General features: G+C 34.5%; 1 protein-coding gene across 3 annotated transcripts in view; it reads right to left on the reverse strand.

The window, feature by feature from the left end:
* LOC120780499 (calcium/calmodulin-dependent protein kinase kinase 2) overlaps positions 1–5,035 on the reverse strand; it is a 284,681-nt gene extending 279,646 nt beyond the window's left edge. For 2 of the 3 annotated variants that reach the window (XR_005705883.1, XM_040112774.1), the window contains exon 1: positions 4,769–5,035. The gene's annotated coding sequence lies outside the window, so the exon portion shown is untranslated. The remainder of the gene's footprint in view (positions 1–4,768) is intronic. The other variant, XM_040112775.1, reaches the window with a different exon arrangement.
* Between the last annotated feature and the right edge of the window lie 11,868 nt (positions 5,036–16,903).

Here is a 16,903-nt window from a genome sequence, read left to right on the forward strand (position 1 = left end):
AAAACTTCGGTTGTCAGCGCAATATTCTGAAATTTGGTACACATACTTACTTTAGTAAGAGGAATCAGGGTACCAAATTCTGCCCCACTGTGCGTCGGTTTGATTTTAAAGCACGATTGTACCCGACAAGTGTAATTTTTTGCGGAAAGGTTTATTCTTCCATTTAAATTAGTGCTCTGAACACGTTTTGTAAAAACTTTTAGTTTTATTTTCCAATAGTTTCAAGGTTTATTTCGTGCTCGTGCTTGGTTAAAGCTCAAATACGCCAAATTTAAAAAAAAAATGTCCGGTTTGCCGAAATGTAATATTTTGATTTTCCGAAAAGAAAATCTTTCGGGAAATTAGTGATAGAGTTGGCTTCAGCAAGTCTTCCATCGGAGAATTTCTAAATAATATCGTTAAAATCAGGTCTCTTAAGAGAAAAACTGGCTCTGGATCAAAGAAGAAAAGTTCTAGGGAAGATCGGGTGATACGTTCTATCAGCTTGAGGGGTCGCTTCGAAACTGCTGAGGACATTAAGGGGGAAGCCTGATTTAGAAGCTTCATAATATCGATTGTTTTTTGTTTATATCTCTTTAAAAAATATCTAAGAATATGTCCCCAAAGTTATAGATGGAAATTCGAAATATTTTCGAAACTAGAAGGAAAATAGTGACCGAGCGTCTAGCTAAACTAAACGTCGGATCGAATTGGGGCAAAATTTATTATCTTTGGCATTAAATTATATTCTATTTAATTAAAAAAAAATCTAAAAAAAGTCATGTTTGAACATATTTTTTAACAACATAAAGTGGAAAATTTTGGCCAAAAACCCAATTTTTTCAAGTTTTAAAAAATTGTAGAATTTGACACTTTTTTTCGAACTTTTTTAGTTTAGCTAGAAGATATGTTATTAAAAACTGTGAATCTATTTAAATTTTGTGTTTCAGATAGAAATTGCGACCTGCTTCTTGCCCGCCGTCCGGCAAATGCACTTGCGAGATGCATCGGGCAATTGCCTCTCAAAAGCAAAATATGAAAGTTTTGTATTCAAACAATGTGAGAATGATGTTTAAATATATGACTATAAACCCCAGAAACTTCGTTTTAATCAATTATTTCCCTCCCTTAAAGTGGAGTTATTTGAAGATGTCGGTATGGAAGTTGGCGCAAGAACTCTTCGTCGAAGGCTTCAAGAGGTTGGTTTGAATGCTCGCCGAGCCGCCAAGAAAACCACTTTTAACCTCAAAAATGCGTCAAAACCGTTTACGATGGGCAAAAGAACATCAAAATTGAACTCAACTTGATTGGCGAAATGTAATCTTTTCAGATGAGTCCAAATTTAACATTTTTTGTAGCGACGATATGCCCTACGTGGGAAGAAGAACTGGTGAGCGGTTCAAGGACGAAGGTGTTCAAAAACTGTTAACCAGGGCGGCAGCCGAATGGTCTAGGGTTGCTTTTCCTACTATGGCCTTGGGCAACTAGCCATAATAGAAGGAACCGTATCAGGAGATACTTGAAACCAATTTAATACCTTCAATGAAAAACCACTTTTGTTGAGCGGATGTCCTTATTTTTCAGGATAACTCTGCGCCCTGCCATCCTGCCAAAATAGTAAGCATCCATTTTTTTGTACAACTAGAGTTTATTGCTATAATTTTAATTACAAATTTTATACTTATCCTTTTTTCTTTCTTTAAGGTGAAGAATTGTTTATCAAAAATCGGGGTCTCGACTTTGCAGTGGCCAGGTAACAGTCCGGATCTCAATCCCATTGCGAACCTTTGGTTTATAATGAAGGCTCAAATAGCACAGAAGAGACCAAAGAATTTAGCAGAGCTGAATGGAATTCTCGAAGAAGCCTGGTATAATTGGAGCAGTAACAATAAAAAACCTCATAATTTCAATGCCCGAGCGTATAAAAGCTTTTGGCTTGAAAAGACTTGAGCTTGAAAAAGTTTGACAAAATACTAAAAAGAGTGCTTTTGTATAGATTAATATTTCCTTTAACTAAAGCTATAAAATCGTTTTTATAATGTAAATATAAAAAAATTATCACTGTTTATATTGCTAGTTACCAAAATGATACAATATCTAAATTGAATAAAAAAAAAAATTTTATAAGTGCAATCCTCTACACTGACTTTTTTTTACGCTTAATTCTACGTATTAAATATATATGTATTATTGTTTTAAAATAAAAAATTTAAACATTTCACTGAAATAATAAGGAAAAACAATGATTTTTTAATTGTCCGGATTTCACACATACTTATACATATGTATATATTTTTTCTTAATCTAGAAGACCTCCTCCATCCGTTTCAACTCCGAAATCGGGGGATGCTATTCTAAAATTTACCCACACCGAATATTCGGGGGTTAATTTGTACAATTTACACAAAAAATTTATTGAAAAATATCATTTTCAATTTGTCCCAAAGTTATTGGACCGTATAAAATGATGCTAATATTGGCAGAATTCCGATTTCTTTGGCGCCGCAATCCGATGGTACCGTTGGAAAGAGGAAGTTCTCCTGATTAAAAAATGTAGAGGGTTATAGGTACCGCAAACGCTTAGTTTACGAGATATTCTACTTTAAAGGTAAAAAATTCCCAAAATTCGAAGATTTCAGCAAGCTATATCACCACGTTTTACACACCCTACGCACATTTTTCACTTCAAATTAATAAAATTAAACTATAAACATTTAAATAAATCCACATTTTGTTAGTGGATATAAAAGGGGTTGGGGTCGTTCCAGTATCTCCTTTTCACTGCTTATTCCTCTTAAATGCGTGCACGGATTTTTTTTTAATTTATATAGCACGGATAGCCAATGAATTAAACTTTGGTTTAAATGTAAATTTATTGTTAAATGTTAATTTGTTTTTTAGATATAAGAAAGCAAAAAACGCACATTTTCACATTTGCTCAAACAATGGCTCTCTTCTTTTGAGTTTTTGTTACACTGCTTGCAAAAAATTTAACCAATTTAACACACACACATTCTTTGAAATATATTTAATTGAATTAATGATAAATTATGAATTTGGTGGGGTGGATCCTTAGGGCCACGCTCAATTAAGGTTATACTATATATTTTAATAATGGAGAAATACGTTAGTATTATAGAAAAAATGTTGGTTGGGTTACTTCTGTATTAACGGTATATTGATTTCAATGGAATTCAAATTTTTATTATACTATATTCGCGTGCCTTAATTAAAACCGGTGTGCAATTGGAAATTTTTAATATAATTAAAAATCGCGCGACTGCAGGGAAGCGGTAGTTATATTTCAGTTAGACCACCAAGAAGTCAAAGGGAAGATTGGTGGTCCAGGTAAGGTAGTGCAGATTGACGAAAGTAAATTCGGGAAACGCAAATACAACAAAGGTAATAATAATAATTTATATATAATGCAATTATGTTTATTCAAATACTTTTCTTTTTTTCAGGAAGACGCGTAGAAGGGCATTGGGTGCTAGGAATGATAGAGGATGGCAGTGAGGACCTCAGACTGGAGGTATGCCCTGACAATGAACGTTCCGCTGAGATCCTCACCCCTCTTATTCGTAAGCATGTACACGAAGGAACAACCATAAGGACCGATTTGGCGCGCATAGGAATGCCTCCCTGAGTATGGTTACATCCATGAAAATGTTAACCATAGTGACCCTGGCAATCCATTCATCGCCGAGGATGGCACACACACCCAAAGAATCGAATCTCATTGGCGTGTAGTGAAGAGATTTTTTATAAGGATAATTATAATAATGCGTAAATTTTGCTGATGTAATAGTAGAATTTTTATGGAGGAGGGAAATACAAAAACAAAAAAAAGACAGACCAATTCATTTCGTTACTGGGTGTTATTAAATACATATGTGTATAACACGAAATAAAAAAAACTCCATACAAATGAAAAGCCAATTTTATTATTTAGGGGGTCTTGTATAAATGGTTGGTTGGGTTATCTTGGTACTTCAACTACTTGTATGCATTATTTCCGATACATATACAACTTTTAATTTTCAGTGTTTTTATTATTTAAATAAAGTGGATTTCCATTTTAATTCATTAAAATAATAAACATAGAGTCCCTCTATGCGTAAAAATACATAAATTTTATAATAATTAGTGAAAATTGTATGGAAAAACTACGATTTTACACCATTTTCATGAGGCTGCCCCCTAGAGCCCCCCGTGGTCCTAGGGGGGAAAGGGTGCTATTATTCAAAAGCTCCATTCATTACCTTTCAAATGAGGGGGTAGCAAGCCTCCAGCCCCCTCCCCCTTTGCGGAAAACCTCTTCAAAAAGGGATACTGGAACGAACATTCCCCTATTAAAGTTAAAAATATAACTATTAAATTCATTATAAATTCATTTTAAATAGTTGATTTTTTGAATTTTAAATGAAAATATCTCAAAAACCATAAGTCAGCGACAACTATATGTGTATATATTCTTGATATGGAGGACCTCCTCTATCCGTACACACCCATTTTAACCACGAATCGGGGGATGCTATTCTAAATCGCAGCCTCTTTCACCTCTGGAGAAGCTCCCCTATCCTAACACCTCATTTATACGGAAACTCGTTTTTTTTTACCCCTCCGCCAAAGTAATCGGAATCGTGCCTAACTTTTTGTTTTTTTACAAATGTTTGGTGCTATTCTCTTTTGCGCTATATGGTTGCAGTGTTATAGAAAATATCAATAAACTAATTTTTAATATATACGTATGTATATATAATTCTGCTCTATTTTTTAAATAACTTACAGGCATCATCACAATGATACATGCAAAATATGTACCAATGTTTGTTAGCAAAAATTCAGCTTTACGATTTCAACATGCTCTCACTTCACAAACTTTTAATGGTTTCAGCGGTTAGTCTTATGCCTTTTAAATTATTACAATTTATTTTTCCATACCGCAAAATATCTTAAGAAATTATATCTCCGAACAAATGTCAGCAACAGCTCCAATGTTTTGAATTAATAAAAGACCGCAGACTATGGTACGAAACTTTTTAATTCACGAGAGTGCTGCCAAAATGCCAATATTTATAACATTTGACAGTGGTGCCAGCTCTGGGTTTTTTAAGTTTCCAATCACCCTTAAAAGCGCCCATACACGAGCACACAAGTGCGTTCGACCGGTATGTGTGCGCTTGCGGTTTATCGTGTATGGGCTTGTTCGCGTACCGATCCATGTTCGCGAAAATGTTTGATTTTTTACGATCGGTGCGCGAACATGTTTATCGTGTATGGCGTTGTCGGCGCACAAAATCTCATTTCTCTCGTGTCGCCGAACAGTGAAGATCGCGGACAATGGCAAGAGTTAAGGGGAGAGCCTGCTTTCGAGGCTTCAAAAATCGATTTTTTTGAGGATTTTTTTGGGAGGGAAACAAATTATTGATTCGAGCGAAATTTCTAGGCTTTATAGTTATACACATATTTGAACATCTTTCACAAATTTTTTGGATACGAAATCTTTGATATTCTGCCTTTGGGAAGCAATTACCCGATGCATCTCGCATGTACATTTTTCGGACGGCGGCCAGGATGCAGGTCGCAGTTTCTATCGGAAACAAAAAATTCAAAAAGATTCATATTTTTTATTAATTTATCTTCTAGTTAAACTAAGAAAATTCCAAAAAAAAGTGTAAAATTTAAAATTTTATTAAAAATTTAATAGGTAGTGGCTTTTTAAAAATATGTTAAAACTTGACTTTTCTTAATATTTTTTTTAGTTTAAATATAAGATAATTTTATGTCAATGATAATAAACTTTGCCCTAATTGTATACGACGTTTAGTTTTTTTTCTATCCTGCCCGCCAATTAAGAATAATCGTAAAAATGAAAAACCGAGAGATCACGCTTTAAAGTTTTCGCTTTTTGCCTAAGCGCTCATATATATACATACATAGTGTAAGAAAAAAAGAGTTGGAATAACTTATTAACGAAATTCCATGAAATAGATAAAAATGCTACATTAGAAATAAATTCCAAGAAATGTTCCGCTTGTCTGTCTCACATGTTAACTCTGTGAAGAACGGACGCAAAATGGATTTGTGTGTCGTGTATGGGCAAACGAATTCATACCGATCGAACGCACTTGTGTGCTCGTGTATGGGCACTATAAAGGGGCATACACGACACACATGTGCGTTCGATATGTATGAAATCGATTCGCCATAGAATAGAATAGCAGGAATAAATTATCTCTGCCTTTATTCCTGTTTCACACCAGAGATAAAGAGATTCACAACTCTCCTGTCACTGGACATCTGAGAACCGCTCACCTACCGAACCTTGAGAGTTGACTGGATTGGGTAGGTTTTGACGTTTTGCAATTGGAATGACTGAAACGGCCAGATTGAAATTATATCAAAAATATATGTGAACGGAGGAATTTGTTGCCGCCGTTCAAGATCGCTAATAAAAATTAAAAAAAAAAATGACAATCAAAGAAAATGCAAAATTTAAATACATATATTTCATGAAACATTTTGCTTTTCGATGCATGGAATAATTAATTTTCAATTACAAATGATTAAAAACATTTATTGGTAAATGTTCAGAAGAGCGGCTTTTCCGAAAACGTCCACCAATTCTCACGGGAAATGTCTTAAAAAATTCGTTTTTAATTCCGATTCACGAATATATATGGCGCGTTATCTATGTTTATGTATTTTTGTAATAGAAACAAAAGGAAATATTATGATTTTGCACGATATTTACCCTATAAATGGCATCACTGTTCGAAATTCAATTGGGTTCTAGTGACACAACCACCCTGCAAGACGGAGGTAACGATTGCACAAACACATTGAAACATTTTCAGCTGTTCACTAACACGGTTACATTTTCTGGAATTTTCAATTTAATGGGATATTACGTAAGTAAGATAGAGAAAAACTATCGGATTTCTAAACATATTGTAATGTTAACTTGCTAGAATAGGAAAGACGAATACCCAATTTTTCAAGAAGAAGAAAACGAAAAGCGCAGTTTACAGGAATAATGGGATGCCCAACTTATTCCAGTGTGAGAGCGCCTCAAAATAAGCGTTTTTTATAACATTTTTCATTATGGCCAGATCGAACAAAACAACAATTTTTGGGCATTTATTAACCCAATACCCAACTAAACTAACTAAATAGTGGTTATTTATTATATGGAGAAACTATTTAAATCTTTTTAAAGAATATTATAACTACTGACTTTTGTCCTTTCAATACCCAATAATAGGATTTAAGGTTGTTAGCTCTCAATCATTAAAAGTTTTTAATAATTTTCAATTGAAAATAATACTATGATGTTTCAAATTACAAAACATTTCATCAAATACCTTTAAATTTCACAAATTTATTAATTTTCATTGTTTTGCATTTTTGATAAGAGGTCTTGAACGATGCATCAAATCCCTCCGTTTATATATTTTTTTGGTAAGATTTCAATCTGGCCATCGCTCGTTTCCAATTGCTAAACGTCAAAAACTCCTGAACTCGATCAACTGTCAAAGTTTAGGTGGTTTTGACGTTTAGCAATTGCTCTCTCACTTCCAGTGAGAGAGGAGTTAAACATCTCTTTATCTCTGCTATACAGAATGGATACTAGTATGCTGCATTCCTTACAATAAACTATTTGACAATAGTGAAAATAAGAATTTCAACGAGAGTACAGATGAAGACATTTATGAATTAAAAAGACAATCGTTATATCATCTTATGTTTCCAAATACTGTTTAATTAAATTAAAAATTACAATTAAATCAAAAATTCATTTTTCATTTTTATATATGTGTGGAAATATTAAGACACCACATTTAATATAAAAACATTTATTGATTGAAGAGATCTTAAAACACTTGTATTTCTGATGACGTCTGTACAAAAAGTGACGCTTCTTAAAACTGTAAACTAAGAATAGGAATTCAGTTGGAAACTGTAAATTTCCAAGAATATACAGAGAATGAAGTAATAGAAAAATAATAGAATAACTGACAAACAGTGCTGCCAGATGTGATGCATCTTGTTAGTGTGCCTACAGTACTTCTCAAACAAAGTCCCGCTGACTTTTTAAGGTGTTGGTAGTGAGTTGTCTGTTAACTCAATGTATGCTGGCTTCAGCATGTCGATTGAGACTGTTTTGTCTGCCCCACTGATCCTGATGATGTAGGTTTTGTCGTCTACACGCTGGATGACTTCATGGGGGCCAGTGTATGGTTGTTGCAGAGGCTTCTTGATGGAGTCTACTCTCTTGAAGACGTGGGTGGGTGCTTTTTTTGCTTCCACGTCCATCATCGTTCGTTGATTCCGCCGCCGAGTGAGGTATTCGATCAGTTTATAACGTTTTGCGAATATTCTGAAATATAATAAAATTACGAAATTTACAATTCCAAAAAAAAAAACCTATGCTGTGCGTTATTTCCTTTATAACAAAAAACTAACAAGTGAGTTTCGGAAATAAAGGTGAGTTCACTAGTTAATAAAAACAGATATCATATCGAAAAGGACGAAAAAAGGATATTATAATATTACACCTTCGTGCACCAATGGTGTTTATTAGACCCCATATATTTTATATGAAAATATATGACCTTTGGTATGTTTCTATCACTTCTCGCAAGGTTGATTTATCTGTTTTCATGTTCGTTACATGTCCAAATTGGTTTGTATGTTTATCTAGGTCAAATACTTTAGCCACTAGAGCTGTTTTAAAGGTTAAGAAAAAATGTAATTTTTCTCAAAATGTTACATTTTTTGTGAACGCTATTGCCACGCCCCAGGTAGGGATAGATTTTCCTGAAAGCCCCAGGGTGAACTAACTCGCAAATGGTTTTTATCCCCCTGACCCCATACCCCCCCAACTGTAGTGAAACAAAAGGGGGGATATGGTGAAAACCCATTTTCGCCTATTGCCACGCCCCCGGTGAGGCCTCGGGGGCTAATTATACATTTCCTGAAAGCTCTTTAAATTACCTAACCGGTGCAATTTATTTGATCCACCTAGGTCAAATACTTTAGCCACTAGAGCGTTTTAAAAGTTTTGAGAAAAATGTAATTTTTCTCAAAATGTTACATTTTTTGCGAACGCTATTGCTACGCCAAGCGTGAACAAGGCAGACAATTTGATTTCAACCAAATCGAGAGGAAAGAAATTTCAAAAATGTATCTGTATTGTACATATATGAGCGTAAATACAACACGTATTTCCATACAAATGTATGTAAACACCACTTGGCCTAGCCAAGCACCATTGGTCTCGACTAAGTGTATCAGACCGTTGGCCTCGACCAGGGTTAATAAACATTTTGTAAAACTTTCAAAAAAATATCAAAATGGCAGTCATTACGACGCCATTTCCAGAAGTCCCTTGGAAAAAAGGTGCATCCGCGTTGTCAGCAGAGCTTCTTTCGGGATCATCTGAAATAAAAATAAAAAATACGTGTTTTAGTAAAGACAATAAACTGGGTATTGGACGAAGGAAAAAAAAAATGAAAATAGGATTTTTGGCAGATGTTTTTATAAAAAAATGCAAATTTCGATGAAAATTTCTCGACATTTTTTTTTTAAATAGTTGTAATTTAAAAAAATCCTTCGTTCAAGACCTAGTAAATGATATCTCGAAGACCTGTGTAAAATTTCATCAAGATCGGTTGAGTAGTCGCGAGAAATTTTGACAAATTTTTCAGGGCTGTATCTCCGAAACTATTACTGGGATCAACTTGAAAATTTAGGACAATATTCTAGAGATGTTATAGAATTTAATAAGAAAAAAATTTTCGATTTTTTGAAACTGTGAAACCCATGTATCCCCGTAAGTCATGATTTTAATTCTCATTTCTGTACATTTGATTTATCTGACTCACTTTTCGAAATTAAGTAGATTAAGTATATTGCTTTCCCCTCGATAAATTAAGTCGTAATAATTGGTTATAATACATTTTAAATCTTTGCTGTTGAGGTTTTTGTAGCAGTAGCTATATTGCCCTTCATGACTCTGCTAATTCTGCACTACGAAAATCATTTACTTGTATGTAGTATATGGGAATTTGTGGGAGCATCGACCCGATATTATCTATTTTCCCAAATATCACATACTATAAATATGCCACATACTAAAAAACCAATCTAATAGAGTAAAGTCAGCCGGATGTTCGAAAATCCTGATATTAGTTATATAAGGGCAATATCAAGTTTTCGCTAAAATTTATCTATTTTAGGCACAAAGATACACTGTTATAAGTAAAACACAATCTCTCAATTTCATTGTGGGTGTGTCCACGCCCATAGTCCCATTTTCACATCGGCTCCAATAAAGCCCCCTCATACCACTTGGTCGTAAAATTTAATGTCTCTGGCGTTTAGTAATTTTGAACAGTACTGTTATATGAGGAGTGACCGGAGTTATATCCCGATTTTCATCTGTTTTCTGGTAGGAGTTCTTATAATATTGCTAAGTTAATTTGGTTCCTTTAGCTTTAGAAATTTCGGAGATATGTACATTAAACTTTTTTCCACTGCAATCCCCTTTACTAAATTATAGTTTAATATCTTAATTTACAAACTCATAATTTTGTTTGTACTGTTGAACCCACTACCAAGTTTCATCAATATATCTCTATTACTCAAGTTCCAGCTGGCACGGACGGACCGTCAGCCATACAACAGTCACAGTCAAAACAGTCATCCTGAATCATTTATATATATAGATATAGATATAGGTTATCTATCTCGCTTTTAGTTTTATGTCATACATTACAACTGAGCCGTTAGGGTGAATAAAGCTATAATACTCTGTAACAACAAGTTGCAAGAGTATAAAAAGTAACAAAGTTAATCAGATTTTATTTTTATAAAATTTTGTAAAAAGAAGTGCATTTACCGTACTTAGTTAAAAATATTGTTGTACTCTTGCAAGATGTTGGTACAGAGTATAATAGTTTTGTGCGCTTTATTGCAGGTCACGCAGCGACCGTATCGTTCAAGACCAATAACTGCCATGTTGCTTCCTTTGGTCTCGTACTTACACACCAAACTGCAACACTCAACATTGATATGAGTTTTGAATGTGAATTATACAAAAATGGTGAATATAGTATAATTTCTAGTTTATATTTCCGAAAGAAGAGCACGTGGATAGTGTTTCGTGCATTTATTGTCAGACATACAAACCGAAGTGGTATTATGGTGTCCGCAAGGCCCATGAACCATATTGGTTTTCATCACTTCGTATAATACTGGATCGTTCTCTGCATCAGGAATTTCGTGGCAGAAATGATGTCATCAAACCTGTCATGAGTCATCAAAAATTCATTTCAATTTCAATAAAAAAAAATTCAATAAAAATACTGCAAGACTTTTTTGACAACCTGTATTATGATCACATGTATATACGTATTGCATTGAGGGAAAAGTGGGTAGAATCTCCAAATTAGCAATCTACCCACATTTTTACCCAATTTACTTTTACCTACTGTTTTACTGGTTTTTTACCCGCCCATGGTTGCAGGGATACGCATAATGTTTGGAAATTTATCTACATTCATCATATGCACTTATGTATGTATACTCAATACTTCTTCGAAATATCCGTTGACACGCATAACCATTGGCGAAGCTCTCGTTGATTTGCTTTAATGTCAACGAGTCAATGTGTAATCGAGGGCAAGAAGCTAAAGACAAAGCGCCACAACATTGTGTTGTTGGTAGAAAATTCGAGCCGAGGCAAAAAAATAAGCTAACGATCGCCGATCGTCACCGCTTCCCTTGCCGATCTTACGGCTTTGCATAACAAACTATCATAAATATACATATGTACATATATTTTTATTGTACCTTAGTCACCACTTCACTAGATGTATGTGAATAAATTAAATAGTCAAAAGAAAGTGTTAATAAAAATGGCCCCAAACAACTAGCATATTTTTGAAGAAAATATTAATATATATTTATCTACATACATATATTACTCGTAATAAAAATATTATAACAATCAGAAAAATGTAGAGTTGTAAACATTTATACTCCCTCAACTTGCAGGAATCAAAGCCAGGGAAATACCTTAAGATGTGAAAACGTCAACAAGAGGATCGGAATCTAACACCATATATAACTGATGTACTGATCTACATAGATATTCACAAAGTTTTGTTAGAAAAACCAAAATCATTGTAGAGTGCTATAAGTCAAGTAAGAGCGTGGTCAGACTTTACCGGCAGTTAATGAAAGATTTCGCTCTAAGCTCAAAGCTTTCGCGATAGGAAACTTTGTCTTTGATGCATTGTCAACAAAGGTTCAGTTGTCGTTGATCCTTTGAAAGAGAATCACGTTAAACGCCATGAGTGCTAAGTCCGCGCGTCGCACTACCGAGGCTGTGTTCCTTTCGGTGCATCCACCCGAAAAGGTCCCAAAATGTCGCAATCAGCGGCTGGTAAAATATATGAGAAAGCCAAAGGCATTTGTACAGAAGTGGATACAGCGCCCGTATAAAGCGGCTAAAAATAGCTGATGATTTACCAGAACATTGTTCGATAGGAAGAGTGAACAAAAAAGAGATGAACGAGAGAATAGTGAACCTGTTTTCGCGGAATCCTGCTTTAACACTGCGGCAAGGACAAGCAAAATTAATGGCAAAAGGTTTAGATATATCCTACGAAACTATCCGAACCCTTCTTCATACTCATGATCTGAAATGGCACAAAACAATGAAGAAGCCTCTGTTGACTGAAAAACTCTGTACTCAGTGAAAAACTCAATCTGGCATCGATACATCGGATTGGCCGTTGCAGTCGCCGGATGCAAACCCTATTGAAAATGTGTGGGCATATATTAAACAGAAGACGCACATACACTTTGAAGTAGTTGTCATACGAAATTCGTCGGATCTCGAGATACTTGCCACTAGAATACGCCGTCAAATTAGTAGAAAGCATGCCTCGGAGATGCCAGGCAATTATCGACGCCGGTGGTGACTGGACACATTATTGACCAAATTGCATCATTTTTTGTAATGTGTAAGTTTCATAAAAAAATTGTTTTTAAAAATTAACACGACCACGCTCTTACTTGACTTACTGTACATGCATAGTCATTATACAAAATCAGCTGGATGTTCGAAAATCCTGGTAATTTCGCATCATTTTAGGCACAATGATATACTGTTATGATTAAAATACGTTCTAATATTTTCATTGAGATAACTCAAATATTGACCGATATATCCAGCATAAAGTCACCAGGAAGTTCGAAAATCTTTAAATTAGGTTATTATATTGGGGCTCAGGAAAGTTTTGACCCGATTCCAACCATTTTTGGTACACAGAATAACTACGACAGAAAAAGGATTCTGTCTGAATTTCTACTACATATGTCACATTGACTGAATATTTTCGAACATACTCAACTTATAGGTGCTGGGGTCTGGCATATTCGGTACCTAGGGTCTTGAACAGTTTTGGTTGGATTTGAACAATTTTTTGTCATAAGGTGACATACACTGAAGACATTATTCGTGAAAAGTTTAATCTCATTATATTAAACTAAAAGAATCAAGTGGAATTTAAAATTGTGCTATATGGGAAGTATGCGTGGTTATTTTTAGATTTATGAATAAACCATGTTCTGCAATTTTCATTGAGAGGACTGAAATATTTGCTGATATATCCAGCATTAAGTTACCAGGAAGTTCGAAAATCTTTATATTTAGTAGTATATGGGGGTTCAGAAAAGTATTGACCTGATTCAACCCATTTTTGATCCAATGAAATACTATTGCCAGAAAAGGATTCTGTGTGAATTTCATTTTATATCACACATTGAACAATATTTTCGGTCAAAAGTCAACTATCGGTATCGATCCATATATTCGGTAACAAGGGGCGAGAACAGTTTTGGTTGGATTTGGACAATTATTGGTCAAAAGGATGCTTACTTTAAGGAATTATTACCGTAAATTTTATTCATAATTATATTAATTATGTGGCATGGTTGTAGTCCGATTTTGCTCATTTTCACAGAGCGACATAGAAATATGAAAAGAATGTTACGTTCCAAATTTTGCCAAAATCGGTCAGTCGGGTCCCGAGATATGGGATTTTACCAGAAAGTGGGCGGTGCCACGCCCATTGTCCAATTTTCACACTGGCTCCGATAAAGCCCCCTTAGATAATCAGAAACCCGTAATAAATAATTTAGCAGGATTTCAGTAATTAAGTTTAAAAAAAAAATAAATTAAGAAGTACTCATTTTTATGCAACTGACCAACCTAATTCAAAGCGCTTTTTTGGAAGTGGGGGAAAGACGGGGAAAATGTTTAACCTTATTTGTTAAGTAGAAACCCTCTAGTTTACTAAGAAACATAATTCATAGCTCGACCTCGCCGACAATATAACAAAAACACTAATTTCTAAAAAATTAAAAAAAAAAAATTTGTTTTTTTAATGATTCATTGTTTTCCCGAAAAAAACAAATAATACATTAACTAAATTAACCTTTATATCATTAATATTAAATTCATACCCTGTTATCCAGAATCCATAAAAAATATTTTCCAGAACTCACTTCACGCAACACAATACACCACTTGCAATTTCAAAGAACAATATAGAGTTCCGCGAATAAGCACCTGCGTTCTGAACGAAATCCAGGTTCCGACTAATTGTGTTGCAATATAGCGAGCTGAAGGTCATTCATTTCATTGGTTGATTGTAGAACGGTTACTTAGGTACTAGAAAAATCAATTTTGAATAGCATTGCTGAAGTTCGTAATTTTCATTTTTGTCCGGTTTTTGAAGGAAAATGCTCCTATGTGTGTCGATAGGGATTCTTATAAGATTTGTACTCAGCAAATTTGGTTGTTGTAGCTTTAGTGGTGGTGCACATTGAACATATTAGGGGCGGGGTCGCGCTCACTTTTTCAAAAATTTTTATCCACAGGTGCTCTTTGCACCTGCGATTCCCTGTGCCAAATTATTAATTTGGTGCTTAGTTATGGCATTTTATAGGTTTTCGGTTAATGGCGATTAGTGGGCTTGACAGTGAACCGATTACGCCCATCTACAAACTCTTTTTTTTTTTTGTACTAAGGAACCTGTATACCAAGTTTCATCAATATATATATATCTCAATTTTTATTCAAGTTACAACTTGCACGGACGGACAGACAAACAATAAACTTGGGTTTTAACTTCTTTTCTCGCCATCCTGATCATTCATATACTATTATATGTACATATATAACCTATATCTATCTCGATTAGTTTTAGGTGAAACGTACAGCCGTTAGGTGAACAAAACTACATATAATACTCTGTAGCAACTGGTTGCAAGTGTATAAAAATACACTCCCCAAATTTGTTTATTCGATTTAAGTCTCGAAATTCAAAAGAGACCATTGAGAAAAGACTTAACCTCAAAGGTATAAAAAGACGATCGAACAACGTACGGAAAAAACACAAACCAGTGTTAAAAGGTTAAACCTCAAAGGTGTAAGAAAAAAACCGAACGACGCAAAGGAAAAGCACAATTTTCAGTGGAAGAAGTGCAATTTAGAGAACGAACGTTTATATTACTATGAAAAGTGTAGAAAAAATCACAGTAGGGCAAAGTCTCCCCAAATTCAAAAAAAAATGTATATAAATAGTCTAAAAATTAATAAATAAACTTATTAAATAATATTAAAAGCTGGAAAGCTTAATTGACAAGAACCTTGACAGTTTGATCAAACCTAAAAATAGTGAAGAATCTGGAAATTAATTGGCGATGAGTTCTTAAAGATAATCCCAGCTAGAATTCACAGAGAATTCTTGTAAAAATGTTAGTTGGCGAGAAGCCAAGAAGAAAATTGTTCAAGACGAAAATGACGTACTCTCTAATCAGGGGACGGTGTTAAATTTTTTAAAGCAATACTTTCACGATTAGGCTTCGCTTATGCTAATAAGCGACCGGTTAACATAATTGAACAAGAGCTTAGTGTTTTGCGATAGGGCTCAATGACTTTAATTAATTACTATAATAAGGTTAATCAAAAAGTTACGATACAAATAAATAAAGTAATGTTGTTGTTGTTTTAACGGTTTCTTAATCCCCGTTAGGATGGTAAGGGTTATCTATGTTGTCGTCGACGTCATCTAGCGGGAGGCCCAGGAAACGTGCTGTTTCGACGGGGTCGGACCAAACAGAAAAGGGTGTTAGATGAGTAGGGTTTGCAGGGCATGCAAAGAGGTGGTCAGTGTCATACGGATATGCATGCAATATTTATTATTAGTGTTATTAATAAAGAAAGTAATCATAACTTATGGTTCCCAGACCACAATGACAAATGGAACTGAACAACATAAAATAGACAAAATGCATTGAGAGAGAGAGATAAATGGTGTCACTTGAACAAACCTCTGTTTAATATTCTCTTTTCACTGGCTCTACCATATTTGCGAAATGCAATAACAACTTTGGAGGTAGTTTCACTCTACAATTCACTAGGATTTGATTTCTTACAAGTAATATAAACCATCAAAGTAATTTACGATTCCATCATCAACAATCCTCAAAATTATTACGATTTCCATCAAAATGGAGCACACTAAGCCCCACCACAATTTTATTAAAGTGGTTCCAATAGGAATCAATACAGAACATTAATGTACAAACCCGTATGTACTTAAACCGATTTGTTCATACCAACAAAAAAGGAATAGATCATAATTTCAATAATAATTTTTTCCAAAAACAACAACAAGGAGATAAACTGCCCAAATAACAGTGGCCGCACTTTAGTCTCCAAGCAACCCCTAAGGTTCAAAGGGTTGATAACCTAAATGAAAGTGCCCAATCATCACCAAACAAGGTGCAAACACCGGACGCAGATTCTTCATAATGTTAGACACCGGTGCAACCAAATGTT

Source organism: Bactrocera tryoni, unplaced genomic scaffold (genome assembly GCF_016617805.1).
Source record: "Bactrocera tryoni isolate S06 unplaced genomic scaffold, CSIRO_BtryS06_freeze2 scaffold_25, whole genome shotgun sequence".
In the NCBI taxonomy this organism is placed as follows: Eukaryota; Metazoa; Arthropoda; class Insecta; order Diptera; family Tephritidae; genus Bactrocera; species Bactrocera tryoni.